This window comes from Mustela putorius, unplaced genomic scaffold, assembly GCF_011764305.1.
Source record: "Mustela putorius furo isolate JIRA1106 unplaced genomic scaffold, ASM1176430v1.1 tig00003845_pilon_pilon_pilon, whole genome shotgun sequence".
NCBI classification, from domain to species: Eukaryota; Metazoa; Chordata; class Mammalia; order Carnivora; family Mustelidae; genus Mustela; species Mustela putorius.
The window spans coordinates 9978781-10000000 of record NW_025421998.1 but is presented as its reverse complement, the minus strand read 5'-3'; the positions used below and the strand labels follow the sequence as shown (position 1 = coordinate 10000000).

At 47.6% G+C, this 21220-nt stretch overlaps 1 protein-coding gene across 2 annotated transcripts in view; it reads right to left on the bottom strand.

Annotated features, from left to right (window-relative positions):
* DDC (dopa decarboxylase) overlaps nt 1–20329 on the bottom strand; it is a 78035-nt gene extending 57706 nt beyond the window's left edge. The window contains exons 1-2 of one of the 2 annotated variants that reach the window (XM_004739387.3): nt 20164–20329; nt 12459–12507 (exon numbers count right to left, since the gene is read on the bottom strand). The gene's annotated coding sequence lies outside the window, so the exon portion shown is untranslated. The remainder of the gene's footprint in view (nt 1–12458; nt 12508–20163) is intronic. The other variant, XM_004739388.3, reaches the window with a different exon arrangement.
* Nucleotides 20330–21220: the final 891 nt, after the last annotated feature.

The window sequence follows — 21220 nt, the reverse complement described above, 5'->3', positions numbered from 1 at the left end:
CCAGGGTAAAGGCAGGGTGAGGATCCTGAATCTCTGGTCACAAATAGGTCAACCAATCAGTACATAATATTGTTGTATTTTTTCAAAGATGCTTTATTTGATATTCATTGATGAAGACTGGACTCATGACCAACTGCACTCTAACTCATGCCAGGGGGCTTCTCTAACACATGTGTTTTCTCCCTAAGGCACAAAATGCCTTGTACATGCAGGACCCCTATAGTGTGCTTCAGATTTTATTTATTTATATAGAGCAGGGGGAGGGACAGAGGGAGAGGAAGAGAGAAGATCTCAAGCAGATTCCCTGCTGTGCGCAGAGCCTGATGTAGGGGTTAGATCCCATGACAATGAGATCACGACTTGAGCCAAAATCAAGAGTCAGATGCTTAAGGGACTGAGTCACCCAGGCACCCCTCTGTGAACCATTTTAAACAGTGAAACTATCAAGACTAACCCGACCATTTGAACACTATGACACTACATAGAGTACTTGTTGACACAGGAAGGTGGGCTATTGCCTTGCTCCACCTCAGATGGAAAGAAGCACAATGAGCCGCTCAAATGTGTTATCGAGTTATACTGTGCACATTGTGAAATGTCAGGAAAGCACCATGAGGATGGATTTTGGGATTACAATTTGAGCACGTAGGTAAATTTGCAGGGAGGAGGTCTGTGAATAATAAGAACTGGCAGTATTTTCGAAACAGGGATCTGAGACAACACAAAGAAACATATTCACCTGGAATCCCACCACTCAGAATTCTGATGCAGAATTCTGTCCCTCCAGAATGCTTCCTGGATTTCTAAGGGACCACTGGGTGCTGAGCAAGGGGCACATTTTTTAATTCCTCCCACAGTTAAAAGCATCATAATTCAGGAATGATTTTTCCATGGCACACGTGCTGGGTGGGGGGTGATCCCACACCTTCTGTACATAGCACAGGTGATGAAGTTGGTATCAGAATGCCAGCACATCTTCTATCAATTCCCACTGTCCATGCAGGGTGTCCATGGATTTTCCTTGTCCTTATTTATGAGATATAAGTTGTTAAAGAGAAATAATTCACCAGACACTTATTATGCACAAGAAGATTTTATTCAAGACTACTGCCATGGGGAAGAGACTGAATTTAGCTCCCAGTGCAACAGGGAAAGGTGGTGGATTTATAGCCAACAGGTAGGGTAAGGAGTAGATGAACATGACTCAGAGTAATTTGGTTTGGGGTCCGGGGTGGGGAAAGAAGACCTCGATTGGATATCAAGGGCAGAGCTTTCCTTGAAGAGCTGGCTGGCGGGATTCTTTGCTAAACTTGGGCTCAGCATGCTGAAGTAAGCATGAATGAAGATGGCTCATGAAAGCAGGACTGAAGTTTGCTCAAGGAGGGCTTCTTGGAGGAGGTGAGCCAGTCTGAGGATGCCTTTCCATGCCTCAGTGTTCTCTCCAGTCTCCAGGATGCTTTCCTCAGAGCACTCCCTGGTATATGAGTTAGACTTTCCTAGGTTGCTTCAAGATCAGCTCTTACCAAACTCTTATCTCCGTGTTATTGTTTGGGGATACATTTTGCATCCAGTGAATGAATGAGTCACAGCGACTGGGACATAAAGTATGGTTCTAAGTTGTAGCAACAGTGAACGCTAAAAACCCATGATCACCTGGAGTCCCTGTTCGCGTTTATAAGCTCAGAGCCAAGGAGAGCTCTGTTTCTCCTCTGGGATATCACAGCCAGACTTTCCAAAGGCTCTTAGAGCCACAAAGCTTTATCTGCATAGCTTCTGGTAAATAATTCCCTGGCTCTGCAGGCTTTGAAACTGATTTTTCATTCAGAGTGACTGATTATTTCCAATTTTGCACAGAGAGTAAATACTTGCTTTTTAAAAACCTCAAGGTATTTCAAGTTGACATGATTCCAATTCAACTAAAACTGCATAGATTTGCAGGTCTTTTTGCTACCTTGCTTTTCACGAAGCAATTTTGCATGCGTGTCCCATGTTAATAAATACTTTTCCAGCATGTGGTTTCTCATTCTTGCTTGTATTTCACAGGTTCCGTGTGCTATAGTCACAATACACTTCAATTGTTGAACATTTGGGTCGGTCCCTGCAGCCTTTGGAGAAAGTGCTGGGGGAGCCCAGTGGCCAACATGTCAGGATTGAAAGCCAAAAGCCTCTGACTCAGATGTTTACTGCTTATACCATCTGACGTCAATCGCCACCATGGCAAACCTGATCTGAAAACAAAATTCGTGGTAGTAATAGCATGATCTCAAAGGACTTTTTGGTGACGATTGAATAGTACCTGGCAACAGCTTTGAACAGTGACATTCAATAAATGTCAGTTATTGGCATTTCTGTAAAACACCGGCAGGTACAATGTACATTTCTGCACACTTTGTTTGGAATTACGGTTTTCTGAAAGGAAGAGCGTTGACCTGTAGTTTCTACGGAACAAAGTCTTATAGAAATACACATTTTTGGTGTTTCAAAGGTGTTTTGGCGGGACATCTGGGGGGCTCAGTAGGCTAAATATCTGCCTTCAGCTCAGGTCCTGATCTCAGAGTCCTGGGTCCATTCCCACATCAGGCTCTCTGCTCAGTGGGGTCTGCTTCTTCCTCTCCCTCTGCTTGCCACCCTCCCTGCTTGTGCATTCTCTCTCCCTTTCTTGTCTGCCAAATAAATAAATAAAATCTTAAAAAAAAAAAACTGTTTTAAACCCGTCATCATCAAACAAACAAATAAGTAAAGCCCAAGGCCACATCTCTCCCCAGAATTCTAGCTCCCCAGAATGGTCTCCCAGTAGAAATGTATGGCAGTGCTTGGTCTGCTGTGCTGTGGCCAATACTGGGTTTGGGAAACTTCATTTTAAGCTTTACTGGCCTCATAGGTATCTATGACTCTGTTTTACTTGGATTAATAGGTTTTAACAGGTTTCTCTATTTCTTTGCCATGTGGATTTCTTTTATGAATTGCTTGTCTCCTGCTTTTATTTAATTGTGAAAACTCTCCTGTAACAGCCATTATGTCTGTGATGTATTCTGCAGACGTTTTCTTCGGTTTTTTTTGTTGTTGTTGTTGTTTAACCCGATTTTATTGACAATTTTCTTCAGATCTATAAGAATTTCAGCTTTTATGTAGTCGGATATCATGAGCTTTTCCTTTATGAGTCGTACCACGGGAACAACTGTAAAAATGCCCTGTGGAGGGGGCACTGGGGTGGTACAGTCCGTTGAGCATCTGACTCTTGGTTTTGGCTCAGGTCGTGATCTTGGGGTTCTGAGATCAAGCCCTGTGCCGGGCTCCATTTTCAGCCCAGAGTCTGCTGTGTTTCTCTCTCCCTCTGTTCCCTCCCACTGTGCTCTCCTTCTAAAATAAATAAAATAAGTCTTTAAAAAACTGCCCTATGGAGTAAATATTCGGATGAGCTCTATGTGCCCTGCTGTGGGTTAGCCCGGAAACTAGCAGAAGACCCAGCGTGAGAAAGTTGGGCAGAATTAAGAAGGACACTTTGCTTCCCGGAGAATCGGCGGCCCCCTTCTACCAGGAACAACCTAGCATGGACGGCCACACGGGGGGCCCCAGGGAAAATGGACAGACACATCAACTCACCCTCTGAAGAAATATTCCCCAATTGTAAGATGACACCAGCTCGTTATGTTCCCGTCACTCTGCCCTCGTTCTGCCTTTAATTTGCCTATTGTTTCCCATAAAGACCTTTGCAGAAGGCTCTTAAAGAGGGCGAAGCCCCAGAGAATCTCGTGCTCATTTTGTAGCTGGTTGATATCTCATGCCCCCAAGCTGGGCAAATATTGGCTGGAATATGCAGACAGTGATAAAGTCTGTGATTGATGTCCCCCCACGCCCCCCCACCCCAAGCTTCTGAAGACATGATCTGATCACTGGGCAGGCCAGTCCCTGTGATCTTCTTGCCACGGCTGTCATGACTCGTGGGTGCCGGGACCCCAGCTCGACCCAGACCTCTGCACCCCAAGCAATCCACCTGCTTCTCAGTCAGTGCCGGGCAGGAAACAGCTCCGGCCCACAATCTCAGACAGGTCTGAATGCCCCTGCACCCCCTCGTTCCTCCTGCCTGGCCCAGGGCTTGTTTGGTTTTGTGACGTTCTCTGCTAACTGGGCCTTCTCCATGCTGAGTCCTCAACTGTTGATTTTTGCTTCACAGCGTCAAGCACTGACCCAGGACCATACTGAGCACCTCAAATATTTGCTCACTGAGAGAGATGAATGAGTGGGTGTATGAATGGATGAACAGAACATCAGATCCTGTAAACATTTTGTTTCTGAAATATGCTCTATTATACCTGTTTCTTTACTTTTAAGACAGTTGTAACTACAAGACCATCCCATATCTGCCACAGGAAAAGCCACAAGAGACATGGGTCCTGGGGCAACTGGGTGGCTCAGTCCGTGAAGCATCTGCCTTCAGCTCACGTCATGATCCCAGGGTCCTGGGATCAAGCTCTGCATCCAGCTCCCTGCTCAGTGGGGAACTGCTTCTCCCTCTGCCTGCCACTCCCCCTGCTTGTGCTCTCTCTTTTTCTCAAATAAATAAAGAAAAAAAATTTTTTAAAAGAGAGAAAATGGTCCCCTCGGAACTCTGACCCACCCCCACCGGGGCCCCACCTGTTTAGTTCATGCTGAGTCTCTGGTCCTCCAGCCTCACTAACGACTCAGGGCCCCCAGCCTAGACCCTCAGTGTTCACCTTGGACTTGAACTTCCCTCTCCTCTGGCTCCAGCGGTACCCCCAGAGCCTGAACCAAACTAGCCACAGTGGTTTGGCCAGAACCCAAGCCAGGCCCTAGATCATATCTCATAGATTGTGAATGTCAGGGGGCTGAGCTTCGATGGGACCTCAGTGATGACACAGCTGAACTGGCAGGACCAACCAAGACCACAAATTGGGTGTCAGGGAATGGGAGTGGGAAGTCAGTCCCTCTGGGAAGGTCGGGGACCCACTGCAAGGTTCTGCTCTAAACCTGTCTGTGGTCCTGCTTGCCAGGGCTCAGCAGCCAAGGTCTTGCTCAAATCCTGGCACTGCAGCCTTTCCTGGCCTTCCTCTTCTAACTTGATAAAAAAAAAAAGTGCTTACATTTTTTATACACTATCCCAGGAAAAACGAAACATAATTAGAATTCAAAACACGCTTCTCCACTGAGGACGGAGACCTGTCTCTTTTCCTCCAGCATATCAGTCTCAATCTAGGCATAAAAGTAACTGTACAGATTTTCCCCCGGATCACCTGGTTTCTTGATGAACATTTCCTCTGTGGGTGAAAAGCATAAATAACCCCAACATGAGAAATGCTTCTAATCCAGACCATGAGGAAGCTTCTAGCAATGGGGTCCTTCTGACAGCAAGAGTGGCGCGCTCTCAGCTTACCTTGAAGGAAAGCCCTGTGCTGTTCCATAACTCGAAAGACTCCAGTTAACGAGTCATTCAGGAGCTTTATGTCATTTAAATTAATGTTTTCCTCAATGACTGTGTAGTGTGCAAAGGATCCCAACAAGGCCCCGAGAGGCCATACAGGCAGGGGCATGGCCATCTCTTTAGTGGGAATGGGCCTGAGGCCCATCCTTGCCCTTTCTGACACTCCCTCTCAGCCCCGCGCCAAGGTGCCTTGTGAAAATGCCCACCTCTAAACACTCTGGAGAGATTAAATGGGATAAGGATGTAAGTGCCCCTCAGAGTTGACATTCAGGTAAAAGTTTTTATTAAAACTAGGGGAAATGGTATGTGTGGAGGGGTGGGGGGCAGTGGCAGAGAGGGCAGAAGGAATATACGGAAACTCCCTGAACTTCCTTCTCAATTCTCCTGCAACCCTAAAAACAGTCTATTTTTTCTAAATAAAAATAAATGTATTAACTGAGCAAAAGTACTTCATTTTGTGGGGTAGGAGAGCCAGCAGCGACGGCTCCCCCCTCTCTTTTGATGAAACATGATTTCACCTTTTTCTCCAACTACGGTTCTCAAAATCATCTAGAGAACATTCCATTACAAAATGGAAATCCCACTGGATGGCAAACACAGCTTCTTTTCTTTTCATTTTTTTAAAATTTAATTTAATTAACATACAGTGTATTGTTAGTTTCAGAGATAGAGTTTAGTAATTCATCAGTTGCCTATAACATCCAGTGCTCATTCCATCATGTGCCATCCTTCATGCCCACAAGAGGAAATTTGGAAGGACCACAAATACGTGGAGGTTAAAGAGCAACGTACTAAAGAATGAATGGGACAACCAGTAAAGAAGAATTTAAAAAAAAATCATGGAGGCAAATGAAAATGAAAACACAACAGATCAGAACCTTTGGGGTACAGCAGAGGCAGCCCTAAGAGGGTAGTACATGGCAATACAAACCTTTCTCAAGAAACAAGAGAGATCTCAAATATGCAACCTAACCGCACACCTAAAGGAGCAGAGAAAGAACAGCAAATAAAGCCCACATCCAGCAGGGGAAGAGAAATAATAAAGATCAGAGCAGAAATCAATGAAACAGAAACCTAAAGAACAGTAGAACAGATCAATGAAACTAGGAGTTGGCTCTTTAAAATAATTAATAAGATCAATAAGCCTTGGGCCAGAGTTATCAAAAAGGGTAAAGAGAAGGAGGGAGAGAGAGAGAGAAAGCACCCAAATAAGTAAAAGCACAAATGAAAGAGGAGAGATCACAACCAACGCCAAAGAAACACAAACAATTACAAGAATATATTATAAGCAAATATATGCCAACAAATTCAGCAATCTGGAAGAAATGGGTGCATTCCTAGATACATTCCTAAACTACGAAAACTGAATAGGAAGAAATAGAAAGAAGAAATAGAAATAGAAAATCTGAACAGACCCAGAACCAGCAAAGAAATTAAAGCAGTCATCAAAAATCTTGCAGCTTCTTTTTGATCCCTGGCACTCTGGGCTGTGCTCAAGGATGCATCAGATTGTGCAGTGAGAGGTGGGTACAGGACTGGGGCAGGGCTTAGGGCTCAGACCGACTTTCCTACAACTGCTCCTTTTGGAGTCCCCAATTCGGAGCTTTTGCTCTACATGCTTAGCCCCACACTCCTCCAGAAAGCTGTCTTAACAAGTCAAGTCTTGCATGAAGACATCATGTCATCATGGCCCTCCACACGCAAGCTCTACAAGCTACCAAGAAACTCCATAGACTCACTCGGGTAGGAGGAGAAGCCACCAGAGTGGGTGTTCCCAGGAGGCGGTGCACACACAGGAGGGAGTGTAGACTCTAAATTCAGAGTCCTGGATTTGCACCTTATCTTCACTGCTGATTAACTGGGTAATTTATGGTAAGACAGGAAGGCCAGTTAACCCCTCAGAGCCTCCATGCCCATTCCCACCCAGACAAGAGGGACATGGGGAGCAGACCGTGCTCCACGAGACAGGATCCACATCATTTGCGCAAAGCAGAGACCTGGTTAGGCTTGCCCAGACAGAGCTGGCACAGGGAGGAGCCTCAGCCAGTGTCACAACGGAGGTGGATACCTCTGTCCTCCAACCTCCCACCAGTGCCTCTCACTGGCCAAACTTACAGGATCCAGGTGCCTGGGAGCGGGGGTCAGGAGGGAAGGGGCAAGACTAGAAATACAAGATGGGCTTTCCAATGCATTTAAAGCTTTGTTATGCCCGAGCAATTGCCACCCTAATTTAACAGGTGGGAAATCTAAAATGTTAGGGCCCAGGGATGTCAGGGCCCTTCCCAAATGTGAAGCGAGTGGTGACAAAGCTTCGGGGCACCGTGTCCTTCACGCCAAAGCACCCTTCCCTGTAGCTCCAATAATTACGGCAGGTGCCTCATTTTACCCACATACCACTGTCTTCCACTCAGTTAATTTCACGTATACTGGGGTGTCCTTGTTGAAATAGGGACTCTCTTCGGTCAGCACAGATGTTAGCTCACAGTACCATGTGAACCTCGTGGCATGTACTGTTATTGTTGTTGTTTTAAGATTATATTTATTTATTTATGACAGAGAAGAAGAGAGAGAGAGATTGAACAAGCAGTGGGAGTGGTAGGAAGAAGGAGAGGGAGAAGTAGGCTCCCTGCTCAGCGGGAGGGATCCCTGGGATCATGGCCTGGGCCGAAGGCAGATGCTTCACCGACTGGGCCCCCCCAAGCATCCCTCATGGCATATATTCTTATTAATCTTTGTAATAACCTTGTTAGGACCATTACCATCCCCTCGAACCAATGGAAAGCCTTGGCACCGAGAGGCTAGGGACACAGCTGGACCCTGCCCCCTGGCCTCGCCCCTCCTGAGTGTAATGGACTCAAGCACAGGTTTGGCACATCCCCGACAACCGTGGCCTGGGTATGGGTTGACAAACCCTGAGAAAGAACTAAATTCAGGAAACCGGTCTCCCCCTGAGTGGCCAGTGAAGAGCTCCCGGATGCCCCCTAGAGGCGGTATAGGTCCAGGCAGCTTCCACAGGGCCTCTGGGGGCTCAGCCAGGGGTCACCACCTAAGGGAACACAAGGGGCTGGCTCCAGCTATTTGCTGCAGGCGTGCCTGTGGCCAAGCCACCTGACCTCTCCACACCCCCACCCCCGGCCTGGAAGATGGACATTATACTGAGGATTCTAAACAAGATGCATAACCATTAACCTGTAAGCATATGAGCTGATGGGCCCGGGGGTTCTACCCGGTCAGTGCTGGACACCCAGGAAGCCTCCTCCCATCTGGCCAGCTTGGCCGGCCTCCGAGGGCTATCTGGCCCTGCTACACTGCACAGAATCAGATCTGAGCCTGTAGTTGCCCAGGACTATGCTCTACCTCTTGGCCGCCACCGGGAGTAGAAAAAACGTGCCTCTGGGATCAGAGTAGGCAGAAAGGCTTGAATCCTGGCTCTGCTCCAGGAGGCTGTCTGCTTCCTCCCCAGTACACCGGGCAGAGAGATGCTGCAGGCAGAAAGCCCCCCAGACTCCAAGGCTGTGTGCAGCTGTCCTTCGTTGCTACTGATGTTGGGAAATCATCACGTTATAACTCAGTCCTGTTCCAGCTGGGTCATCTGGCGACGACAGAACCCCAGGGCAGTGCAAGGCAAACAGGAGGATATCCCTGCCAGGGACAAAGATCGAGCCTCAGTGTTTTCCTGGTTGACCGTTCTCATGGGCAGAACCCACAGAGAAATCTGTGTCACAGTTTCTCTTTTACTCCCATGGGGACAGACTGCTGCTTCTGCCCGCCTCCCTGCAAAACGTATCCTGACACGTGAAGCTGCCTGGGAAGTTGATACCTGCAGCAATTTCAGAAGAAAAATATGGGGGCAGCCAACTTGTTGATATTATTCTGATTTACACCTGGCCTTGGACAATTTGGACAGTGGTTACCAAGGTATGTGTATTATTTGGTTCCTCTTTTTTTCACTTATGCTTCACATGGCCCAATTACAGCAAGCAACATTGTATTCACAGAGCATACACATGTACCCTTACTAACACCTGCTGGGCAAACTTCCCAGGTCCCAGGTCGCCTGTCCTTCATCGGCTGCGGCCGTCGTGAGCCACGTTGCTTGGTTTTCCTATAGAATTCGTCCCTCAGACATGTCAATTCCCCAATGGGATTAAGAGGTGTAAGGTTTGCTGTTCTTTTGCACGCTGTTTCTTTCCAGAAGAACAGGGATGACACAAACATGTCACCCACCCCTCGGCACAGCAAGCATGAACACCCCATCTCTGCTGGCTTTTATCATTGGCTCACACTTTACATTTAAACTTCTTTTCAATCAAAATTGAAAATTTAAAAATTTTTATCACTTTCCTTTGTCTTTGCTATTCTGAAAAGTTTGTACGAGAACCATCCAGCCATTCTGATTTTTAATGTCGCCCCTCCCATTTCCAATTAATTCTATTCTCTTCCAGAAGACAGTTTCCTGGCATGGAAAGCCTCTCTCCTCGCCCTTAAAATGCTCACCCCCTTTCTCTTGATCTCTCATAGTCACATTAATAGGTCACAAAAGGCCACCACCATCTGCCTTTTCCATAGACTCGAGATATTAAATTATGTTCTAGTTGGTTGCTTTCTTCTTAATAGCAGTCACGCCTGTGGCTAACTCACATATTGATTTATCATCTTTCCCAAATATACAACACCTGCCATCAGGAGTCTGGTTAGTTGGCTTTGGCCCAGTCTTCGGGGAGTCTCCGTTTTTTTTTTGTTTGTTTTTTGTTTTTTGGTTTTTTTTTTTTGTTTGTTTTGTTTTTTTTTTTTTTTTTTTTTTTTTTTCACAAATCAGGTCAGTGGTAAATATTGACTACGGACTCCCTCTTGCTCCTTGGAGGGGGTTGCTGGTCTGTCCCCAGTGTCGTTAAAAAAAAAAAAATCTGTGTTTGAGGCTTCCCCAAGTCAGACCTCAAGCACACGCTGACCCAGGATTGTCATATTCTATTGTCAGAAAAAGCAGATGAGTCACTGCTGCCTAATTTCTGCGAGGCTTGTTGTGTGCCCTATCTCATTTACTGTCTCAACAACCCAGCCCGTGAGTATGATTATCGTCGTCTGACCAAGCTTCAGAGGCGCTGGTGCCCTGACCCAGGCTATACAACCAGGAACAGGAGCACTGGGGGCTGGTGCTACGTTGTGGAGGCTGAAGTCAGCCTTCTCTCCTGACAGCTGTGGCCAGTGGCCATGGGCTCCTGAGCCACCTGCTGCCAGAGGAGGCTCTGGTCTGGGCTGGAGAGGCAGCGCGTGCCACCCAGAGTGTGGTCTGGGCACTGCCCTTTCACCACACGCTGGAGCAGGTACACAGGGGACAGCTCTGATCTGAGCCCCAACCTGGGCAGAGACGGGCAGAGGCTGGACCAACTTCACGGTCCTCTGTGGCCCAGGAGAAGTGCTTCCACCACCTCCTCCAAACCCAGGCAAATGCTGAAATCGTTACCCTACACAGGGCAGTGGTGTCCTCCCCATCTTCACGCCAGCCTTGCAAAGTAGCAATACTATCCCCACCCTAGAAATGAGGCAATGGGCTCAGGGAAGCAGGTGGCTGGTCTCAGCCCACATGGCTACAGGCAGTTTCTCTGGTGGGTTTGTGCCCTTGGAACATCAGACCGGGTCTGCTGAGGTCCGGTGCCTGTACTCTGCCCCCTGATTCCCTGAGCATCGCCTCCCAGAAATGCTAATGAGCAACTCGAGACACTTCACAACCTCTTTAATGTACAAAGCCTAATTTTCCTGGAGTCTTTCCCCAAACTTGCCACCAGACTCAGTTTCTAAGGTTACAGGGTAAAACCTTCAGAATGATGCACATCCTTGAGAGGAGAAAACAGATGTAAATAAATTCTCCAGCTATTTATCTGATTTGTAAGGGTTTGGAAGGGTTTTTTTTTTTTTTTTAATTATTTTCACCAAATTGGCTGTGCACAGATGCACCCCCAGCTCATGTCCAGAAGAGAGAAAGAGGCTGCGGTAAAGGACACAAACTTGCTCCTTTACAGAACCATCCCGACACTCATCCTGTCAGAACTGTTCCAGGATGTCTGCTGTATCTGCTGGGGAACCGCACCCCCCCACACCTCAGGCAGAGAGGATCTGTTTGTCTCTCCAGCAGCGTGGAAAACCCAAAGAGGCCAGCTTTGATGCTGTAACTGGCACCTTTGCTATGGGTTTTGTTTCAGAACAAAAAATGCTGCCCATTTGGAGGAGAAACCAAGGGGAAGAACCCAGCTCTCAGAGCTTTTGACAGAGAAATAGGATTAGGGAGGAAAACCTGGATCACTTTCTTGAACTTCCCTTGGAAACTGGAGAAAACAATATTCCCCGGGACAGGGAAGCACTGGGCAGCATTTCACCCCCCCTCTGACAATCCCACCTGCTGGTGACTGGCTTGTTAATACCATAGCTCTCATTATTGACCACCTACTGTGTGCCCCGCCCCTTACAAACATCAGAACAGGTATTTATAACCATCTTGTAGGAGAACTGTTGGCTCTCCTGTACACGGAGGGCAGGAGCCCTGGCAGGGGACATGCAGTGCCCTCCAAGCAGCCTGGGTCCACCTGGTTCCTAGCCACCTCCTTTCCCACCCCATCTCCTGGCCTCCCTGGGCTCCGGATGCACCAGGCACCAGCCTGGAAGCTCCTTTCTACTCGCTTTGTTATGTTGCTATTGTGGCTCAGAGAACACAGGCTAAAAAAAAAAAAAAAAAAAAAAAAAAAAGTCAGAAGTTTCTGCTTCTTTCCCTGACTTGTTGCTTAGAGACACACAAAAAGACAGGTGACTTGGGTTGGCACCTACGTTTGCAAAAAGTTCCTATCGTGTGCCCACCAGCCCGCAGCAGGATGCTGAGCCATCCTAAACCAGCTGGAGGAAAACCGCTGGCTGAAAGCAACAGGTAAACCTCTGGTCCCCAGACCCCAGGGCCACAGCCATCCAGGAGCTGGACTGTCCAGTGGGGCTGGTCCCCCGGCCTACAAGGACAAGGAGCAGTACTCACAGGCAGCCCCGCGGTGCTTGCTCGCTCCTCTCTCTTCTCTCTCCTCTCCCTGTGACAGTTAAAGACACAGAGGATGTGATTGCCATTTATATAGACAGTGTCCGCCTCCCCAAAGCCAATCAGAGCGGTTTGTTCTGCTCATTTCCCCGGCAGCAGCATCTCCCACCTCCCGCCCTCCTGCTCCTCACCCCGGACTCAAGGGCCGGGTGGGGGCAGAGCAGGACCACGGAGACAGTGGAGACTGCAGGTGGGGGGGGGCAGGGAATGGGGGGCAGGGAGAGGGAAAAGGCCACAGAGAAAGGGCTGTGTTTCTCCAGAGCTCTGCGCAGGACCCAGATGCGCGGAGACCTTCAGGGCAAACTCGGAGCAGCAGCAGAGCGTCCTGGCTTGTCAAGGAGGAAGGACCAGCGTGGCATAGCAAGCAAGGAGGACTCTCTCGGCCAGCCCCGGCCGTCAGAGCCCGCTGCCTGCCCCGGCCGTCAGAGCCCGCTGCCTGCCCCGGCCGTCAGAGCCCGCTGCCTGGGGGTGGTGGCTGGCTCCGGGGCCCCTCTGTGCACGGGCCACCCAGAAGGAATCGCTGCCAAGCCCATTCGTCCAGATCAGAGAGCGGCAGACGCAGGTGAGGGTTTCATCCGATTCATGTGATTCAAAATCCCGTTCTTTGGTTAAAAGAAGCCTATAGCGTTCAAAACACAAATGTCTTTTTTTTTTTTTTAAAGGAGAACATTTTTAAAAACACCTATTTAACATAGATTTTCTAATGGTTTGTAACCGGTGTGCAATAATGCACTTGGCTTTCTTTTTTAATTGAGGTATGATTGACATACTATATTGTGTTATGTTTAGGCATACGGCGTAGTGATCGGATGTTTGATCCCCAGCCTGAGTCGAGGCACCTGTGTCACCTCTCCAAGTTGATACCATAGGATCAGCTCTCCAAGCTGCCCATTATGTCCCCAGGAATCTTTCTTTAATAGCTCGAAGTGTGCACTTCCTGACCCCTTCATCCATTCCCCACCCCCACACATCCGTCCCTTCAGTTCCCTCTGGCGGCTGCCAATCTGTTCTCTGTATCTAGGACTCTGGGTTTGGTTTTGTTTGATCTGTGTTTGAGATTCCACATATGAGTGAGATCATATGGTATTTGCTTTCTCTGACTTATTTCACTTAGCACAATGCCTCAAGGCCCATTGCAAATGGCAAGATTTCTTGGGCTTCCTTCTCCATCCCCTGCGGCAGACTGATCAGGGCAGTACACTGGGCAGGGTTCATTTCTCTTTGAAGGTGTGCATAGAGCCCTGGGAAAGGGAGACTGGCAGAGCCCACCCAGGTCAGGAGGGGCGTGCATTTCCTCTGCTCCCACCGCACGCGCGCACACACACACGTGCAGTACACGCTGGCTAACCGGTGGGGGGCAGAAGCCTTGGAGAGGAGGGGCTGGGCCTGCGGCAGGTGTGGGGTGGATGGGGGGCTGGTGAGGAGCCTTGTACCCGGTGCACAGCTTCATCCCTCCTTCCGTGGCTGGGTGAGGGCAGGAGGCTGGGATGCTTCTCATCCCCCAGCCCTGGGAGGGGCTACTACAGACAAGGGACAGGTAGGACCAGGCACTCCGTGGGAAGAGAGACCACCCTGGCTGAGTCAGCGGCAGCTGAGCCCTGGGAAGGGCTCTGGGGTCTTAGCACACTGCTTGGTAAACCCTGCATGAAGACAGGGAGGCTCTGCAGAGAGGGACAGAGGTATGATGAGGGGCTGAGCCCAGCACAGACCTCTGGACAAGGGGGTTTGAGAATCAAGAGATATCTTCCATTCCATAAAGAGTCACTATAGTAATACCTAGCATTTGGGGTGCATGGGTGGCTCCATGGGTTAAGCATCTGCCTTCAACTCAGGTCATGAACTCCAGGTCCTGGGATTGAGCCCTGAGTCAAGCTCCCTGCTCAGCAGGGGAGTCTGCTTCTCCCTCCGCCTCTGCCCCTCTCCCCAGCTCGAGCCCTTTCCTGCCTCTCTTTCACATAAATAAATAAAATCCTTTAAAAAATACATTTGTAAAGGTTTCATTACAGGCATTTCTACATAAAATCATTCAGTCCCTCATAACTGCCTCACAAGGTAGATATTCTCATCCCCATTGTACAGACAAGGAAGCTGAGGCCCAAAGAGGTTAGGAAATGTGGCAAGGTCCCACACAAGCATACTCCTTGCCAGCAGGCCAGCCTGTGCTCATGCTGGACACAGCAAATCTGCTTACTGGGTGGCATGCCAGGAAGGGAGGCAGACCAGGAAAGAAAGAGCAGAAAGAGAAATCCACAGTTGTCCACCAGGACCAGTACTGCAAAGCTGGTGAAGGGGGCACAGCCCAGGCAGGAGCCCTGAAGCTGGAGACCCAGCCTGTGTTTACAGAGAAAGCGAAGTCACTGAAAGGTTTCAGGCAGCATACCACCCTGCCTAATGCAAGTGTTTAAAGAGAAGGCACAGGGGACGCCGGGGTGCAGTGGTCAGTTAGGCATCCAGTTCTCGGTTTCCACTGGGGTCATCATCTTGGGGTTGTGAGATGGAAACCATGTCAGGCTTAGTGGGGAGTCTGCTTGAGATTGTCTTTCTCTCTCTGCCCCTCCCCCCCTCCCCCACCACTTTCTCTCTAAAATAAATACATTCTTGAAAAAAAAAATAAAAGAAGATTCAGCTCAGGGTTAAGACCTCGGGCTCTGGAGGCTGGGCTTGCTGCACTGCCCACCCACTGCAATCATGGCAAGGCAGGACTTCATGAGGAACAAGAAAATAAAAAAAATAAATAAAAATAAACATTAAAAAAAAAAAGAACAAGACAATAGGAGTGAATCTAACAAAACCTTAACAAAAGACTTGTAAGACCTGGATGAAGAAACTTGTAACAACTGATGGGACCCATTCAAGTAGATCTAAAAATGGGAATAAATGCCTGCTCCATGTTGTAAGCATTTCAATTTCTCTCCATGTGATTCGCAGACTCAATACCATTTCAATCTAAATCCCAACACAGATATTTGACTCTAAAATGTAAATGCCAAAGCAGAGGTCTATGAAGAGCCAGCATACTCTGCAGAAAGAAGGATGTTCCTGTCTGTTCTACTTATCAAGACAGACAGATGAAACTGTAAAAAAAAAAAAAAAAAGAAAAGTCATGATTTTGATGTAAGGATAGACACCTGACCAATCAAACAGAATAGAGAGCTGGGAAAAATCCCCAGCAATACATGGACAATTGACAGATATGGAATTGCAGATCAATAGACAAAGAACAGAGTCTTAAGCGGTTTTGGGCAACTGGTCACCTACTTGGGAAAAGAATGAAGTTAAACCTGTTTCTCAATCCATATACAAAAACAGATTTCTGATAGATTAAATCCTTCACTGTGAAAGGCAAAATTTTTAGGACAACAGAAATGCATTTTTAGGATGTTGAGTAGGAAGGATTTCTTAAATGATGCACTCAATCAGTTAACCATAAAAGATTGACAATTGTTGCTACAGTACTAGTAAGAATAATTGTTCTAGGGCACTTGGATGGATTAGTTTGTTGAGTGTTCAACCCTTGGTTTTAGCTCAGGTCACGATCTCAGGGTCGTGAGATGGAGCCCCATGTCTACTCCATGCTTAGCACAGATTCTGCTTGGGATTCTCTTCTTCTTCCTCTGCCCCCCTGCCCCAGCAGCTCTCTCTCTTTCAAACAAATACATCTTTAAAAAAAAAAATTTCATTTGCCTGGCCCTGTTCTAGGGCCTCTGTGACATTGTTGAACAGAAGCAGTTGTGAACATTCTCATCTTGTTGATTTTATAAAGAATGCTTCTAGGGGCACCTGGGTGGCTCAGTTGGTTAAGCCACTGCCTTCGGCTCAGGTCATGATCCCAGGGTCCTGGGATCGAGTCCCGCATTGGACTACTTGCTCAGCAGGAAGCCTGCTTCCCCCTCTCCCACTGCTTGTGTTCTCTCTCTCACTGTCTCTCTCTGTCAAATAAATAAATAAAATCTTAAAAAAAAAGAATGTTTCTAGCATTTCACTATTAATAACAGGGTTTTGTTGGAAAACCTTTAGAAGGTTTTCCATTAGAAGGTTTCTTCTATTCCTACTTTTATAGTAAATTGAAGTTTAATTTTATCAAAGTATTTTCTGCATCAAATGAGAAGAGAATCATATAGTTTTCTTAATCTAAATTGTTAATATGATGAATGTCATTAATACATTTTCTAATTTTCAAATATCCTTTTACTCCTCAGATAAAACTACGGTGTGTTAGCCACGTGCATAGAATTTTTACTTCCTTCCCATGAATAAAATTGTTATTTTTCTTACTTTTATGGATTTTCTCTAGTTTTAGTGTCAATTCTGTGATCTCATGGATGGAGGATAACCCCTTTTTTTAATTCTCTGAAGCAATTTATATAATTTTGAAATTTGGAATTACCCAATCACTGACAGAGTGACAAATCATACATAGAAATCATTGTCTGAGGAAATAGTTTTCATAAATCAATTTATTTATTATTCAGGACCGTTCAATAGGATTTCTGTTTCTCCGTGGTGTTGTTCCAAATGTAAACGAAATGTAATTTTAAATTTTTACATTTAATGACAAGGGTTTGTCTGTTTTAATAATATACTCATTATCATTCTGCTTGATTGAATTTATAATGATGTCTCTTTTCTTTTTTTCTTAAGCTTTATTTTTAAATTTTATTTGAGAGAAAGAGAGATCATGAGCAGGGGCAGGGGCAGAGGGGAGCTAGAGAGAGAATCCCAAGCAGACACCCCACTGACCATGGACCCTGATGTAGGGTCTAATCTCACAACCCCGAGAGCATGACCTGAGCCGAAACCCAGAGTGTGGACACCTAACCAACTGAGTCACCCAGGTGTCCCGATAATGATACCCCCTTTTCTTATGATATTATTTATTTCCCTATTTTCCTCTCTTCTTGTCTTTACTTAGTCTTGGGATCAAGACCTGAGCTGAGGTCTAGAAAGAGATGCTCAAACAAGCGAGCCACCCAGATGCCCCAGGACTATCTCTGTTTTAGATTTAAAAAAGAAGAATTTGTGGCTTTGTTGGTCTGCCTTCATCTACCTTTATCTCCTTCCACATTCATGTTTCCTCTTAATCTTTATTATTGCCTATGTTTAATTATCTTCATTCTGTTATTTTTCTGGAGCCTTTAGTTGCTTGCTTATCTCAACTTCTATCCTTTTTCAATTTCTAATATTAGCTTTTTTTAAAAAAAGATTTTATTTATTCATTTATTTGTCAGTGAGAGAGAGAGAGAGAGAGGAAGCACACGCAGGCAGAGAGGCAGGCAGAGGCATGGAGAGAGGCAGGCTCCTCGCCGAGCAGAGAGCCTGATGCGGGACTCAATCCCAGGACCCTGGGACCATGACCCGACCTGAAGGCAGCGGCCCAACTGACTGAGCCACCCAGGCATCCCTCTAATATTAGCTTTTAAAACTACCTGCTTTCTTCTATGTTCAGCTTCCAATACATATCTCAATACTAAAACAAACATTTATTTCTGAGTATTATTTCATTTCCACTCTGTTTTTTTCCTTGATGTGTCAGTTACATGGTATATCTCTTCAAAACAACTCCAGACAAATGGAACAATTTTTGCTTTAAAAAAAAATGGAACGGAAGTGAACTGAATGGAGTTGAATTGAATTGAACTGAACTGAACAGAATTGGATTGACCTGAGCTGAACCGGAGCAAGAGAACTCGCTGGTCTGATAGCGATTCTCTGACAGGTGTTGAGATTTAGGCGATGGCTGGTTACATCCTCAATTTTTGTCACATTTCACGGACACTTGAGAAGAAAGCGTGTTTTCTAGCTCTCTGCCGAAGGCTTCTATCTATGTCCCCCATACCAAGACGGTTACTTATCGAAGTTTTCCAAATCTAATATTTTTGCTCCCTGGATCAGTCATCCTGTTTACTACCATCGCTAACGATGCATTGAAAATTTCCATTATGAGGGTGAGTTTGTCGATTTCTCCCCAGTTGTGCCAAGATTTGCTTAATATACTTAAGATCTCTTTATGTTCATACACTAGGGTTATATTGTCTAGAGCTGTATCTTCTTCTCGGTGGACTGAGCATTTTATCATCGTAGGTACCATGGGCTCCTTGAATCGATTACTGCGAATGACCTTGTTCAATGGGAACACACTGATCCTCTTCCTCAGTCCTAGCTGCGGTCGGCCTCCTTGAGCCTCTCTCGTGCCACTGGAGCCAGGGGTGTCGTGAAGTTCAGGGACGGCCCCCCGAGCAGATGGCCGTGTTTCTTCCCATGTTATTTAGTGATTTTTGAAAGTCTGGAAATCACGATTTAAATTTTGGGCAGCACTGACACATTCCTGGTTTCAAAATGTCATCTTTCCACTCTGGAGAGTCCTAGGGTGCCCCTCTTTCCCACACGCGTATGCAGCCACAGGGCAAGGGCTGAACCCTGGGATGACTTACTCCAGCAGTAGGAGCACCATTTGTCACCTCCTGGACCCAACATGCTGGGTCACTAGGCTGACTGAGAGCAGGACAGGCTGCTTCTGGGGGTCAGCGTGTTCTGGTAAGGGACCCTCAGACCCGGGAGCTTCAGGCCCCAAGGCTGTGCACAGGGAAACGTGTCTAGATAATGTCTGCTGTGCCCTCAGGCCACCTTGGGAGATCAGAGCCTTCGACCCTGTGTCCAGTCCTGCGCTTGTCACTTTCCAGCTGTGCCTTGACGTTCCTCACGTCCACCCTTTCTGTCCCCCTCCTGCCCACAGTCCTGCACCTCTGGTCCCGTCCCTCCAGCGTCCACTGCCTGCTCTCCAAGGGACTCCTGTGCCTGGGACATAGTAAGTGTCTTAAATATCCAACGCTTTCCCAGAGGCCACCCTATGCAGCAGCGACATCAAAGCGCCAGTTTCGCCGTCGCAAGAGGGGAGGCCTTGCACGACTATCCTCCTCAGCTCTCCTGACTCAGTGTCTTGTGCATCCAATGAGGATATGTTAAAGAAGAAGGAGGCGAGTCCTAGCACAGGCTGAACACTCAGAAGCATTGTTTTAACTCCGACCTGATGGAGAAGCAATGATAGTCGCAAAAATGGTACCTTCTGAAGAGACTGTAACCAGCAGGGCAAGTTGGCAGGGAAGACCCTTCAGTTCTCCTCAGATCACCCTGGACAGGGAGCCTCTGAGGTTACCTTTGATGCTCCAGATCTCACAGGGAAGGGAAGAGTCACCATTTCTCTATCACCTTCCAAGCGCCGGATATTTTCCGGACAATATGAGATCGACTCCTCACAATTAGCTGACAAGGTGGGTGCTAGAAAAATCCCCATTGTCGAGAGGAAGAAATAGAGACCCAGACGAACAAAGGACCCAAGACCGCGGTGGAAGCAAGTGGTGAGGACAAGATATGCCCATGTCTGTCCTGTCCTTGCTCTCGAGTGACAGGCAGGAAATCCTCCCCAGCCCTCGCCTGGCCACACAGGAGATGCGTGCAGGACTGTGTGCGTGCAAGCACCTAGGGTCAGTCCCCTTGGTCCCGACAGCCTTGCCTAACAGCACTTGACCAATAGTGACGTCCAGTCCTCAGGTGAGTTAACGTTAAGCGAACGTTCAGTACCCTGGGACCGGGAATCAAGGTTGCGGTTTCCGACAATAACCATCGATTAAGTATGAAGCCTGGGACTTACTTGCTGGGAATACTACCTCCTTCTGAGTCTGTTCTCCGTCAGGAGACTCTGTCGTTCTGGGGGCTGAGGAAAGCGTGGCCAGGCAGTCTTCTGACAGGTCACTCTTCGTAGCTTGAGATCCAGATGGCTCCCTGTCCTTGCTTTCCCAGCCTCCGGGGCTGGTTAAACATTAATTTCTCTTGGTGATAAAGGTCAAGAAAATCTGGAGGAACCTACCGGGAAAGCTCATTCTTCAAAGCTCGTTCGTTCCATCTACACTCCCAGACGCGTGGATCCCTCTGACCACGGGCCCATCACCAAATTCCCACGTTTCCCCCCCAACACCCCGGCTTTGATTTTTCAAGCCCATTAGGTCATCCCACAAATTCCCACCTTGGCCCACGGGAAGCCTTCCCCGCAGCCCCAGAACTGAGTCTGCGCGCTCTACTCTTCCTCCCCCCACGGCTGAACCGCTGCTTAAGAGATCAATATCGTGGACGAGATTTTGACAGACCTACAGAAAACAAAACAAAACAAAACAAAACACACAGTCGAGAGAATTTTATTGGGACACCGCTGAGAGGGGTCACCGAGAGCAGGCAGAGGGGTTTGCAGGGAGCATGAGGGCTGGGCGCTTTGGTGCACTTGCAGCTGCCCTGAGCTTGGGGCTTGATGGGTACAAAGGGTGGAGGGGGTGTGAGGCCATGTTCAGGCCGTTCATGGAAGGACTGGGAGGACAGAATGGCCATGGCCTGAGGCACTTGTCACAGGCTGCAGGACAGAAGAGCTCTCTGTGTTCTGCCTCTGGGGCCCAGGATATGCCACGGAGGCAGGGGGGCGGGAGGGGGGGACTCAGGATTCATGGTTAAGACTGGGGTCCTGGACAAGTAGAGTAACAGTGAGGAGACTATAAACCTCTACAAAAGCCATTGGAGGAAAGAAAGGAGAAGGAAGAGCAAGTCGGCCCTACAGACACGCATACTAATGCTCCCTGTGCTGCCTGACATCAGCAGAGCCCAGAGAAGTAATTGTCCTCACAGAGGAGGGGCAAGGGAAGGGCACCCTGTGGGGAACAGCA